A 14914-nucleotide genomic window follows, 5' to 3' on the forward strand; every position below is an offset into this window, starting at 1 on the left:
GTGATCTATTCGTGTTTGTTTGTGCGCGCTCACACCACGCTTGTTAATTCAGTTAGTAATAGTAGGGCCACATATTCCAACGCACGCTACACATGCAATGCTGCCCGGATCGGCAGTGCAGCGCTACAGGTGTGTCCCTTCGCACGCGCTGCCCTCGGGAAGCGCTTCTCATCAACACCACCGTTTCACTAGCGCCTTCTCGTGGTCATCGAGTCTCTCTTCATGTTGGTCTACTTACGCCGCAGCACACCTGCTTACTTAATCAGCTCATGTTTACTACAATTCATATTGCTGCCAAAGCCGCTCACCTTACTTCGTATGACATTGCTGTGTTGCTATCGCATTCATTGCTTCGCCCTTAGGGCGAAACTGTGACATTTTTTTGACTAAACGGTGAAAGTAAGAACACAGGCCGACGAAGCAGCGCACGTCAGAAGCAGAACGAGGCACAGGGAAACTGCGAACGGCGCGAACTTTATCCGGATCTGGTTGTACACCAGGTTGCGTTAACGAGATGTCCCAACACGGTAATCTGACGGCGCCCGAATTGACATTTCGTAGAGTTCAGCTGAAGGCCGGCTTTTCGGAAGACCGCATGAATTGCAGCGAGTCGCGTAAGGTGGCTGCTGAACGTGGGAGAAAAAAAATTAACGTCGTCAAGATAACAAAGACAGGTGGTCCATTTGTAGCCTCGCAGAAGAGAATCCATCATTCGTTCAAATGTCGCAAGGAGCATTGCATAGGCCAAAGGGCATTACTTTGAACTGATATAAACCATCAGGTGTTATGAAGGCAGTCTTCTCACGGTCCATTTAATCAACAGAAATCTGCCAGTAGTCGGATCGAAGATCAATGGATGAGAAGTATGTAGCTCCGTGCAAGTAGTCCAAACGTCATCGATGCGTGGTAATGGGTAGACGTCCTTTCGCGTGATCTTGTTTAAATGGCGATAGTCTACGCAAAAACGCCAGGTACCATCCTTTTTCTTCACGAGGACGACTGGCAAAGCCCAAGGACTGGCTGATGGTTCGATGACCCCTTTGCGGAGCATTTTGTCCACTTCTGATTGTATTACTCTACGTTCAGCATGTGATACACGATAGGGACGCCGACGAATAGGATTCATGTCTCCAGTGTTTATACGGTGGTGAAGAACAGATGTTTGGCCGAAAGGGCTGTCGCCAAAATCAAAGATGTCACTGTACAATTCGAGCAGGAGACGGAGGTCCTTCGCCTGAGCAGAGGTGAGGTCAGTTGCAATCATTTTGGCGAAGTCATCCATGAAAGAATCAGAACTGTGACCTGCAATTGGTGCTAATAATCCACTCTCGGCACCCATACTCTCAATGTCAAATTCGGACGTACAAGAAACACTGGCCAAGAACATGCCAGCCGGAAGCACTTGAGGGCACAGGCTGAAGTTCAGAAGCGGGAGAACGACGTCATTATTCGTAACCGTAATCAGCCTATGCGGAACCGCAACGTTTCGGTTCAAAAGCACGTCGACGATGGGGCGAAGCACATATTCACCGTCAGGAACCCGTGGCTGTGAGGTCAAAGCGACGTAAGTGACTGCCTCAGGGTGACAGACGCACATCTTGAAGCGAGCACAGGCGCGGTGCTTGGAGCATCGGCGAGTTGAGGCACTTCCAACTGAAGGACGCCGGCTGCGCAGTCGATGAGACCATAATGGTTGGATAAAAAGTCCAACCCAAGGATAACGTCGTGAGGGAAGTTGTCGATCAGAGCTAAGAGAACAGAAGTAGGGCGGCCGGCTATACTTAAACGTACAGCACACATTCCGAGAACAACCAGCACGCCACCGTCGGCCACACGAAGCACTTGTGCAGCTGCTGGGGTGAGGACCTTCTTTAAACGCCTACGTAGGCTAGCACTCATCACAGATATGTGGGCTCCAGTGTCGACGAGTGCTTGGACAGGTACGCCGTCTACTTTGACGTCAATTATATATCTCTTTGTGGGCAAAGACAGAGGATTTACTGCAGTAGTTGTCAATGCAGCACCACCTCCGAGGGCTGCAATTCTTAGTTTTCCGAAGGAACGCGGTCGAACGCCACAAGGTTCGAAAGGCGACGTGGCTGCGGCGAACGGGAAGATGGGCGACGTGTTTGTGGTGAACGAGACTGGTGTCCGCGAGGCGATGGTGAGCGACTGTACCACGTGTTCCTGGCAGAGTTGTCGGCACTGTTAGACTCGGCGGAGGGCAGAACACGGCAGGAATTTCCATGAAAACGGTTCAGGTTGGTCGGCGTGCGAGGTGTTGAGGGCTACGAGTTGCGACAGTATCGGGCGACATGACCAATACGACTACAGGTGAAACATATCGGCTGGTCGTCCTCAGTTCTCCACTCAGTCTGGTTGCGATAACGAGGAGAGAAGCGTCGCGGTGGATCAAACAGAGTAGAAGGGCGTTCGTTGGCTCTGGGGTTGGCGACCGCACAGACAGAATGTAAACCAATGCTTTCAAGTTCCTGGCGAACGATGGCTTGAACGAGAGGAACTGAAAGAGGGGTAGCGTCAGGGCGACGCGAACAGAAAGCTGCGGGCGCCATCGCTTCCAGTTCACGTCGAACGAGTCGCACCACGTCCTCTGATGGCGACGCATGCTGCTGTGTGGGCTGATCTTCACAAGTCGACGTTGCGGCAGTATTGGGGAGTCTGGCGAATGGTTGCAGGACGCGGCGGCTTTTGGCCTGCTCGAATTGTCGGCACTGTTTAATGATAGCATCAACTGAAGAACAGCCTTTGCAGATGAGCAGATTAAAGGCATCGTCAGCGATTCTCTTCAGCACGTGCCCGACCTTCTCAGCTTCAGTCATGTCGTGATCGCCTTTACGACAAATCGCCAGCATGTCCTGGATATACGAAACATAGGACTCTGTGGGGGACTGGGCGCGGGAGGCGAGTTCCTGCTTTGCGGCAATCATACGGCCGGCTGGTTGGCCAAACAACTCTTTTAGCTTCTCTTTGCATTGGTGCCAGCTGGTCAGCTCCTCTTCGTGGTTTTCGTACCAGACCTTTGCCGTGCCTCTTAGGTAGAACACGTTAGCTAGCATAGGCGTAGGGTCCCATCTGTTGACTCCACTCACGCGTTCGTACATGGCCGCGCACTCTTCAACGTCGGCGCCATCGGTCCCAGAGAAAGTTCCGGGATCCTTGGCTTGTACAACCACAACCGATGGTGACGACGACGTAGCTGGCGACGGTGCCGTTGACATTGGAGGCGGCAACGACGTTGATCCCGCGTGCTCACCGTCAGTCATGGTGGGGACGGTGATGCGACGTCCACTGCGGAGCTCCGTCTCCAGCCTTGGTACCCCGCACCTCTCACCAATGTGTTACGGTGATGTTGGGAGTATAGACTGGATGCATTTACAATATATGCACAAGTAGGGTGAGTGTGGCCAAGATAGCTGACCAGCAACAACACGCAGCAGCCAGTGTCTCTCCATCTTCTTCTTTTTTTTCCTCCTATCCTTCCGTAACAATATGATTCGCATAAATGCATGTTCTGGCAGCGTGGCTGTATATAATTAAATGGTTGCGCAAGAAACCGCATCGAAAGGAACAATACTTAGGCGTTTAATTATTGCTGATTCAATATTGCAGTATGAGTAGAAAAAGAAATGTCCAGATTAGATATTCTCAATTTAGTAAAGACCCTTGTTTGAACTCGGCAAGAGTTACATCTCGATGTTAGTGTCCGACAGGCCGTCATGGCGGAAAAAAACTACAGAAGGGAGCGTCACGTGACAATCTTGAAGCCTAGCGATAAAAAATATAATGCAGAACTCGCGAAAGAAAATGCACAATAGTCACGTGACAGACAAGCGGTAGTTCTTTGCGCCCTGCATGATGTGCTGCTACGTGCGTGCGTCGGTGCGCCTGTTTAGTGCCATGGAACGTTTACAGAAGGAATGCCGTTCCCTCTGCCGTTCCTTCGTAAAAATAACGAGTTACCGTTACAGTTCCACCGGCCCTTAAAGGAATGGTGGCATTATTCCGTTCCTCCCAAAAGGAACGAGTTCCTGGAACGCCGTTCCGTACAACACTGCACCAAAGGAAATATCCTCCTGAGACCCCTTGTACAATACATTGCACATTGCCTTCAACTTTTTTTCGAAGTTCACTCAGAAGTGATTACGCAAAATATTCACTCTGGGTTTGAAGTACGGTGCATGTGTAACTACTGTAATGAAGTGGTTTACTCATATTCTTGTCATCCGCTTTCGAGAAATTTGACAATAAATTGGTCTAGACCTCTGTGTCGTCCCACACGGCCGAAAGACGTCGAGGCGTATTTCGAAGTCACCGAAATTTCGGGAAAATACCGGACGCGGCTGCAATATGGCAATGTACTACACGTAGTTCCATCTTCATCTCAGCGTTTAAACAATGAAATGCAGTTTTTACCGCAGCTAACATGAGGAGATGATGGAGAGATTCACGTACACGGAGCTTTTGGCATCTATCGGATACCGGCTCAGCCGGGTCTGGAGAACGTGCTCCATAAGCTTGCCCACACAGGACGTAAGGGATATGGGACCGAGATTAGCGGGTCGAAGTGGTTTGCCCGATTTGGGAATGAAAACTACCTTAGCGTCCTTTACTTGGGGTTGGGAGGGCGCCGCGCACCCAGCATTCATTGAAGTAGCCGGTTAGGGCTGTGATGGAGGGGGAATCGAGGTTGCGTAGTGCCTTGTTGTGCACTCCGTCGGGACCGGGAGCTGAGGACGTATTCAGGTGCTGAAGTTTAGCCCTGACTTTTGCCTCTGTGATGGGTTTGTCGAGAAGGTCGTTGGGGGAGCCTGTATAGTGGGTGCTCTCCGGGGGAATATGCGGGGAAGAATAGACCACGAAGCGTCTGGAGGAGTTCCTGCGGGGAGGCTTCGGATGCGTGTATGAGCTTCGTCACGATCTGTTTCTGGTGTGTCTTGGACTGAGTCGAATCAATGAGATGCGGAATAGGTTCCATGTCTGGGGCAGGCTCATGTTGTGCTCCAGCCTGTTACAGAGGGATCCCCAATTTTAGCGAGAGAGAATCGCAGCATGCGTCTCAGTCTCCTTGTTGAGCTGGGTCAGCCGGCGTCTGAATGTTGTATTCCAGCGCTGACGCTGTCACCTCCGCTCGAGTCCCGTCTGGGCTTTCCAGAGCTGCAGGAGATGGGAATCCATCGCGTCCGCAGGGCAGTCCTCTGGGAGGGGGCGAGTCACGGCGCGGATGTCGCACTAGAGCTGGTCGGACCAAGTAGCTATGTTTGAGATGTTGTGTAGAGTGTGGGCTGCTCGTAAAGTGCGGAACGAGTGCCACTTCGTGATGGCAGCACCACGAGCGGGTCAGCGTGCTGGGCCTGCTGTAGGAGAATCTCAATAATGTAGTGATCACTACCCAGATTCTCCCGGGTGTTACACCACCAGCTTGAGGTAGGCGGTGGGTAAATGTGAGGTAGGGGGTAGTGTCTGCGCAGACACTGTTTGCGGTGCGAGTAGGGGTGGTGGGATTTGTGAGAAGGGAGAAGCCGGCCTGCTGAGCTGCGGGCCATACCCGGCGCCCGTTGTGGGTGCCCGTTTGCTAGCCCCAGGCCGTGTGAGGAGCGTTGAAATCCCCTAGAATTAGGAGGGGGCTTTTGTGAGCGACGCGCTTGGCGAGCGTGAAGAGTCGGTCGAAGTAGTTGCCGCAGGCACTTCGGGTGGCTGTATTGACCCTTTTCGCGGTGATCCCGTGGGCGCTGCCATGTTTGATCACGTGGTGACGCGTCCATTGCTTGCCTCAACTGCCTCCGTTGTTTACAATGGAAATGTATGACGCCGGCGCGACCTAGAAAACCTCTGTTTTCAAAGATATCGTAGACGGTGACCAGGTGGACGGCACGAAGCTTTGATCACATCTTCAGAGAACATGCAAAAGCGCGTTCGGAGCTGATTAAGCTATGTCCAAACGGCGCAAGCAGCGTATATGGTGCTTGTTCTAAAAGCGGGGCTAAATATGTATTCCAAGCTATCCAAACATTCCGCTCATAAATTCAGTCAGGATTAGTGTGTTTTGCTCTTTGTTCTTTATTCGGCAAATATTTTGAAGCAATGGCTTGTCAGTTTCTGACTCAGTGAAGTTCGTTGGTGCGGCCACTATCTGATTATTTTCTGCCTAATCGCTCGCGGGTGTGTTCAGTTCCGATAGATTTGTTCTTGCTGCGCACAAGGCTTGAAACGTAGCTTTTTTGTACATTTTAATATCTCGTAACAAATATATATTACCTCTAGTATTTCGCTCACTCTTGTGGACCATCACCAAACATTCAGCTTCGATAATTCCGGCGCTATACTGGTTCCGGCGCTACTTGGACTATACCGGAGCAGCGGCGTTGCTTGGGAGCCGGGCACACATCCGCGCGGTGGCCGAGTGCGCCGCGGTTAGGGCAGTGCTCGATATTCTTTTTGAGGAGGGAGCACCTATAGAGTACGGAGGAGAGGTAGATGTGCTTGGGCACCCAGTCTTGTTCGAAAAGGATGATGATGGACTCCATGGAGCCCATGCGTATAAAGTCGAGGATGGGAGGGTTCTGCTCGCGATTGAGATGATCCTGAATGTCTTCGTAAGAGTGGGCGAGAGGGACCCCGTGAACCACACCGCGGGCGCAGTCTTCCGGGGCCGCTTCGTAGGAGTAGTCGTAGGCAGTGTCTTTGATGAGTACGGACTTGATGGCGAGGTAGTGGTTTCGGCGTTGCGGGTCGGGAGTGTTGATGAGGACGACGTGTTGGAGGGTGTTGATGATTACGGCGCCTGGCTTGGGCCTCTTGGTGTCCGAGGCGGACTGCTTGCAGAATGGCATCGCGAAGCGCAACGCTGTTCACGGTTCGAAGGTTGAGGCCGCCACGGGGACGGAGGATGATTTTATGATCGTCGATAGGTAGCTTGGGGTGGCGTAGGGCAGAGAGTTGGGGCGGCCGGGGCCGGTGCCTCGCCAGAGCTTGAGGCGTAGACATCTGCATAAATTTCTCGGCAGCGGCGAAATTCGGAGTAGTGGTGGGGCGGGAGTTGCGAGTCGAGCTAGGATGAGTTTATCCGGTCGTAGGGGACAAAGTCGGGTCTCCTCCGCGCCCCGGAGGCTCGGTTTCGATTCCCGCCCAGATCAAAATTTACCTATTTTTTATTTCAAAGGGATTAGTTTACTTTGTTTACATGAACCTGCCTGATAAATTTGTCATCAATTGGAGCATTTTTTACGACACGTTTTACTCTTTGCCGTCGGCCATTTTTGGTAGCGTCGCCGACTACAACTACGGGTTTTCGCGTAAGGGGGCATATAATGCTTTCGCATTAAAAAAATGAAAAGGAATGGGCCCCAACACGGAGCCTTGCGGCACACCAGGCGTAGCAGCAACATCATCTGAGCAACTCCCATTCAAAACAGCTCTTCGACGTACTCACTTAACAACACGGAGTTACAGCCTGTATAGTCATAAAAGCATTCACGTGTTCATAGTGCGGCTAATGTTACCTGGTATATCGAGATTAGTAACAATGCGGATCGAACGTTGGGTTATTGGCTCCTGTAGACTTATAATGCCACCATCCTCTCTCATGTTACTACCACAGAGAACACTAATAGGAACAAAATTTGAGTATACATCCGATGTGTGAAATTCGCTTGTATTTATTACCTCATTAGAACTCAAAATTACTCCACTCGTTTTATATGTTCAACTTATGATCGAATAGCTACTCTAACCCCAAATAAAGGTAAACTTGAATTTGTTACCCGTAAACTGATACAGTCGAACCCGGATATATCGAATCTGAAGGGGATCACAAATAGTTCGATGTATAGGTAATTCGATATATAAAATAATAGGCCCTCAGGTAAACGGTGGCTTAGCGATTAGTGCATCCGAGAGCCGCTAATTTACTGCACGCAACTCTGGGGAAAAAAGCAAGCACACTTTATTTACACGCAAAAAATTGCTGGTTCACTTTCAACTTCATTGAAAAGTCCAAGCTGATTCTTTTCTTTACACTTGTAGCGGCCATCGCTTGCGGAAAATAAACTCGTGAATAGGCACTCAACCCACACGACGACGCCTTGAAAATCGGATAGAAGGAATGTTGGCGTCCGAGGTAGTATGAGGGCTAGCCGAACAGGCTGACAGGGCTCAACTGACTGCACTATCTCTTCTCCACCTCCAGGTGCCAGAATACCTGAAAGTGTACAAAGACGTGCACTATGAGGTCTTCTGCGTGGCGCCGCGTTCGATATATCGAATGTGCTGGTGAACGAGCGTTCTTTATACGCGTGCACCAGCCCGATACATTTGCATGGAATTTTCAAGGGTATTTTACAGCTGTTCGATATACAGAATAATTAGTTATAAGTTGGCTTGTTATATCCGCGTACGACTGTATCTCCGTCACCACATATATGGCATCGTATTGATCAGCTGTACAAAATACGTATCAGATTTAGTCACATTAACTTCCTTCAGCTCTTTCTGGCCTCGCACAGCCCTTGAATGGCATCGCCTCCCGAAAGAAATCCTAAAGAGTACTCATAAACGCAGTTTTTCATGCAACATCAACTAGCGTACGTTGTGTAATCTGAATTTGTTAATTACTTACTATGTTCCTTTTAAATTCTTTGTAAGGTCAGGTAATATGGCATAATTGTAAAGCTGCCTTCGTCGTGCGCACTGAAGTTTCTTCCACGTACCACCAGGTAAAATTATATGATTAAAAGTTACTTTTCAATAATTGCATTATTTGTTTAGCCTGCTCAACCCACTTCCTTCCGTAATGCCTTCGAGTGCTGACGGCGCAAATAAATATATTATTAAACTGTAAAAAATATTTCTTGGATGAGGGGTGGTCACCTCCGGCAATGTTTATACATCATCATCAGACTATATTTATCTCCATGGTAGGACGAAGGCCTCGCCCAGCGATCTCCAATGACCCCTATCCGGCGATGTATAAAATATGTGCATTATTTAAAGCTACATAGTTTAACGCTACATAGCTAAACTCAGTTTATCTTCTGGAATGACTAGTCAGCTGTTCCTCTTAGCCGCTTATTTCGTCTGTGCATGAAAGTCTCTCGTCTTATTTCCTCAAATGACAACCTAATTAACGAGCTCTTGAAACTCATATCGCTTTGGTAAATAAGTTGCTATTTGTTTTTGGACTCTCGCTAAAATTAAAAAAACGTACATTACTTTATAAATGCAGTGGAAGAAATTGCGGCGAAAAGACAAAGCTGTGTAATACATTTGAACTTTTCATTACATGCCTATAGCCAGGAAGTTTATGCAACCAAATGATTGTGTATTATAACATTCTCAAATTCCTACGGCATTTGCCCTATGTGGAGAAGCCAGTTTAACTTTTAAATGATTCACAATTCGACTTTGTGATGTTTCGACCGTATATTCGATAGAGAGAAATGTGCATGACCAATAGGAACATATGTTGGAGGCAAAAATTCTTATCAAATTTTGCAAAATAATCTGTGTTTACGAACTGAACAGCATATTTCTACCCTGGCACAGATAGGAAATTGAAATGAATCACATGCATCAAAGTTTGCAGTGCGAGTATTATGCAGTACAGTTTCAGTTTTATTTCTTTCAATTTATGATATATGATAGTTGATGTGATGACTTCAATTTCCTGTTTTATGTTTAGGCTACACTGACACTGCACAAACTATATTTTTTGGCATAATACGGAATACAGGCCGCAGAGTGTGGCTCATAAACACATCGGGAGAATGAGGTGTAATTTCTGGATGCATTTCTCGCTATGGGTAATATAGGAACCCCTTTCTCACAATTATGTCGTGTTTGAGAGCGCGTTTGCTGAAAGTGGACTGATTGTCCGCGCTTTCCGTATAGCTACCGAAGTGACTGTGACAGCCTTTCGCTGTTTAAAGCTTTAAGCCTTTCGATGCCAAGCGCACTTGAAATATACACTAACAACGCGCTTGTCCGGAACCAGAAAGGTCGCAAGCATCATGCGAAGGGAGGGATTACCCTTGTACGGGTTAGTTTCGTCCTTGAGCAAAAAATGTCACAGTTTCGCCCTAAGGGCGAAGCAATGAATGCGATAGCAACACAGCAATGTCATACGAAGTAAGGTGAGCGGCTTTGGTAGCAATGTGAATTGTAGTAAACATGAGCTGATTAAGTAAGCAGGTGTGCTGCGCCGTAAGTAGACCGACATGAAGAGAGACTCCATGACCACGAGAAGGCGCTTGTGAAACGGTGGTGTTGATGAGAAGCGCTTCCCGTGGGCAGCGTGTGCGAAGGGACACACCTGTAGCGCTGCACTGCCGATCCGGGCAGCATTGCATGTGTAGCGTGCGTTGGAAAATGTGGCCCGACTATTACTAACTGAATGAACCAGCGTGGTGAGAGCGCGCACAAACAAACACGAATAGATCACACTGAATGACTGCAGATAACGACTGTCAAAACGCTGGCAGCAAGCATACGCCGCCGCGGGCGAAGGTACATGTACGTGCGGTCTATCGCTTCAACGGAAACTGAGCGGCGAATGCACGGCGCATAAAGGTCAGAGCCGTGTTGAGATAAGAGACGGTGCGGACGAGCGACGAGCGCAGTTGTTGGCAGAGTCCCCCGCTCCCTCCGGCGCTGGCTTCCTGCATCCTTGCTTGCGCGTGGGAGATGAGTGCGTTCGCTCTCCGTGATAGCGCGCGTCCCCGCACGCTTCCGCTCGGGCATACGGCGCGCGGTGAAGATTTTATCTATAGGGAACCTGACGGCGACGGCAACGGCGACGGTGACGACGACGCCGACGGCAGAAATCCGGTTGAAGTGTCCATATAATTGCTATCGCAATAAAAGAAAAACCGGGGAGTGACAAGTCATTTTTAACAACGGGCTGTCGCTCTTATCGTTATCACAAATGACGACTTACGCCAACGTACTGCGCTTTGTCGGGAAGATGTTATGGTTCATTCTTTAGAAAGGGTATTTATTTTTTGCCGCAACGTAACATACGTCATCGGGGAAGATTTTAAAATATAAAGGTCATGTGTCAAGCGGTGGTACCTAGGTGACATGAACGCCCGAGAAAGATGGACTTGTACAGTCACTTTCCTTTAGAAGCGCTGATAACGTTGCAATTTAAATCTCAATGGAACTTCGTACATGGTATTTATCCTAACATTTTAACAGAAGGTTAATCAGTCCTGATATTATTAAACTTATTACTTTTTAGCAAAGACACTCTCCGATTACTTCAATATATATACAATAAAGGGCTCTGTAATTTCCACCGTGACCTTACGTAGGTACGTTGGCGCACTTCAAGTAATAATCCCAGTCAGCCTACTCACATATACCGCATTACTAATCACATCTACCATGGTCTCGGCTTCATCCCAAGAAGCAATTGCCTACCTATTTTGATTACATGAAACTCGGTAGGCTTAAGACAAGTCAAAATTCGAATAGGAATGCGTAGTATAGAATTAGTATGAAACCTACCGTGATATAGAACGTATGCGTTACACTCGAGTCTGTCCAGAATCGCACAGTAACATTCATTTACTTTGACTATTCATTTATCATCAGTGTTAATAAACAAAACGCACACTGTGCCGATCTTTCCCCCCACCTCACCCCAAATTCAGTCGGGCGCAGGCTACCACCCCGCGTCTGCTACAAACAAATACGTACCCTTCACCCGCCCGCCTCCACCTTATATTCCCTGAAGTTTACAGTACACCCAACAGCCGGTGCTGTGGCACTCACCCGGCTACGCTTGCTATGGTATGCCATAGCAACTTTGGTGATTCTAGCCGAAAACAATGTCTTCTTGCAACAATTTGTGGGCATAACTCAAAAGGATGTGGTCTGTGATTGGAATCGTTCTCTATTTTTACACGACAAACTACATTAGCACGTCCCGGTGTCTTTTCGCATAATTTCCAATACTCCTCAGCGCACGTTGTGGTAAAAGGATATGAAGACCTTTAGTATTTCTGGAATTTCGTGAAGGTATATGGGAATGGCTCAAATGATAAGACACGTGCGCTGCGTATTGAGGATAGAATGTTTATGTTTCGAGGTATCGGTTTGTACTAAACAAAAAAGCTTGTGAAATAATTCGGACAACCTTCATTTCCACCGAAGATCCGGTACGGAAAAATTCTGCTTCGATATAATGCAAATATACTCAGTCAAATAGCTTCTGTATTCCTTTGTAAGAATACTACGTCTGGGGTTGCAGCCAAGTTTTCTACTTCTGTGTCTTTTAATTGCACACACTGGACACTATATTTTTTGTGGTACGTTTCAAGCTGCAAAATAATCGCACAAACACGCCTTTTCCATGACATAGCTGAAGACGCCAAAAATATTTCTTAGTAATGTCTTCATAAATGTTTGCCTTAAGAAAGAAATTAACTTTCAAAACACGTAACCTGGGTTTATTGTCTCAAATACATTACACCTAAAGTGCAAAAGAAGTTTGGAAGCACGTTCACATGTTCACGAAACCAGCCAGCAATTTTTTTAGGAAGACGTTGGTACAGTAGAAAGAAACGAAACAAGAACCGTAACTAAATGACCTGCATTTGGGAATAGGCCATCTGGCGGGAAACTGCCAAACTAAGCAGCGACAAAGGGATAAAAAATAGCGGTGCCGCTGGCTTCGAACATGCGAACTCACAATTGTGGTATCAGTGATCCTAATCTGTGGTCACGCAGAACGCTCGGCTATCGGTTCGACGTGCTGCGGGAGGCAAAAACTAGGTTTATATATGTACCACAAAAAATTCTGCGACCTTGTTATGAAAACTGGGATTTTGGAACGACCTTTTTGCCATTTCAAGAGCTGCTGCTGCAACTAGCTGAAAGCTGAGTCATTGAAGTTGATAAATCCCTGGTAATACGTCGATCGATGCAATAGGCTCATCGCAAATTGCTTTTTACTGGCCAAAAATGCCTCCAAAATATGGCCTTTTCCATAGACTCCCATACTTCGAACTTCGCCCGCAATTTGGAACGGGTTTTCTGTCGTAAGTAATGGTACCGCTTGCATGAGATATCGGGCTAAGCTTCTAAAGCCTATTTCCACGGTAATATTTTGAAAGATGGCTTCTATGATTAGTTATTTGGGAAAAAAATGTCAGAATTTCGCCCTAAGGGCGAAGCAATGAATGCGATAGCAACACAGCAATGTCATACGAAGTAAGGTGAGCGGCTTTGGTAGCAATGTGAATTGTAGTAAACATGAGCTGATTAAGTAAGCAGGTGCGCTGCGCCGTAAGTAGACCGACATGAAGAGAGACTCGATGACCACGAGAAGGCGCTTGTGAAACGGTGGTGTTGATGAGAAGCGCTTCCCGTGGGCAGCGCGTGCGAAGGGACACACCTGTAGCGCTGCACTGCCGATCCGGGCAGCATTGCATGTGTAGCGTGCGTTGGAAAATGTGGCCCGACTATTACTAACTGAATGAACAAGCGTGGTGTGAGCGCGCACAAACACGAATAGATCACACTGAATGACTGCAGACAACGACTGTCAAAACGCTGGCAGCAAGCATACGCCGCAGCAGCGGGCGAAGGTACGTGCGGTCTATCGCTTCAACGGAAACTGAGCGGCGAATGCACGGCGCATAAAGGTCAGAGCCGTGTTGAGATAAGAGACGGTGCGGACGAGCGACGAGCGCAGTTGTTGGCAGAGTCCCCCCCCCCCCGCTCCCTCCGGCGCTGGCTTCCTGCTTCCTTGCTTGCGCGTGGGAGATGAGTGCGTTCGCTCTCCGTGATAGCGCGCGTCCCCGCACGCTTCCGCTCGGGCATACGGCGCGCGGTGGAGATTTTATCTATAGGGAACCTGACGGCGACAGGCGACGGCGACGACGACGCCGACGGCAGAAATCCGGTTGAAGTGTCCATATAATTGCTATCGCAATAAAACGACGCTCTCCCATAGAAAATGCGCATGTTTTCAGAGGCGGCCGCTAGAGGCGCTGCTCGACGATGTCCCAGATTCCTGGTATTGCGTGCGGGAGGAAATCCAGCAATCGTTAGGACTTCCCGAATCGCCGCAACCCCAGCCGGAAGCGATGACCTACGCCGCCGTCGCCCGTCGTCAAGCGCCCCCTCCGCGCTCGCGCCAGGGCCCCGTAACGTCGCAGTTCCGTCGTCCACCGCCGCCGCCGCCAGCACGCCCGCCCGTCGCCCAGCGCAGTTACCAAAGGAAGACGGACATTTGGCGCGCCCCCGACCACCGCCCGCTCTGCTATCACTGCGGGGAAGCCGGCCATGTCTACCGCCGATGCCCATACCGCGAGATGGGCCTGCGAGGGTTTGCCATCAACGCGCCGCGTCCAGTGCGGGGTGAACGACCGCGCGACATCGCCGACTACCTCGCCGGAGCCCAGTGGCAACCCCGACGACCCTCACGCTCGCCGTCACCAGGCCGCTACATGTGCCGCATCGCCGTCAGTGCACCGGTCCCACCCGGGGCCGATCTTCCAGCCCTTACCCGGGAAACTAAAGGCAGCAACCGATGGAGGTGCGGTTGCTGTACGACGCAATGCCGAAGATCCTCCGCCGCCGCCGACGACGACGATGATTCGCGAATCATCACGACGAGATATCAGCACGCCGCCTAGCAACAGCCTTGACAGCACTTCGCCGCCGCAAGAAGACCGGCCGACGCGACGTAGCAGCAGCGGAGCAAGCCGACGCAGCTGTGATCCGACACCACGACTTAACCGTAATGCTAGACGACGGTCTACCGACTTAGACGTGCTCATCGATGGTCATAATGTCACCGCTCTCGTCGACACTGGCGCCGACTATTCCGTCTTCAGTGGCGCGTTCGCCGCCAAGTTAAAGAAGGTGAAGACGGCCTGGCAAGGACCCG

This window comes from Dermacentor silvarum, chromosome 2, assembly GCF_013339745.2.
Source record: "Dermacentor silvarum isolate Dsil-2018 chromosome 2, BIME_Dsil_1.4, whole genome shotgun sequence".
In the NCBI taxonomy this organism is placed as follows: domain Eukaryota; kingdom Metazoa; phylum Arthropoda; class Arachnida; order Ixodida; family Ixodidae; genus Dermacentor; species Dermacentor silvarum.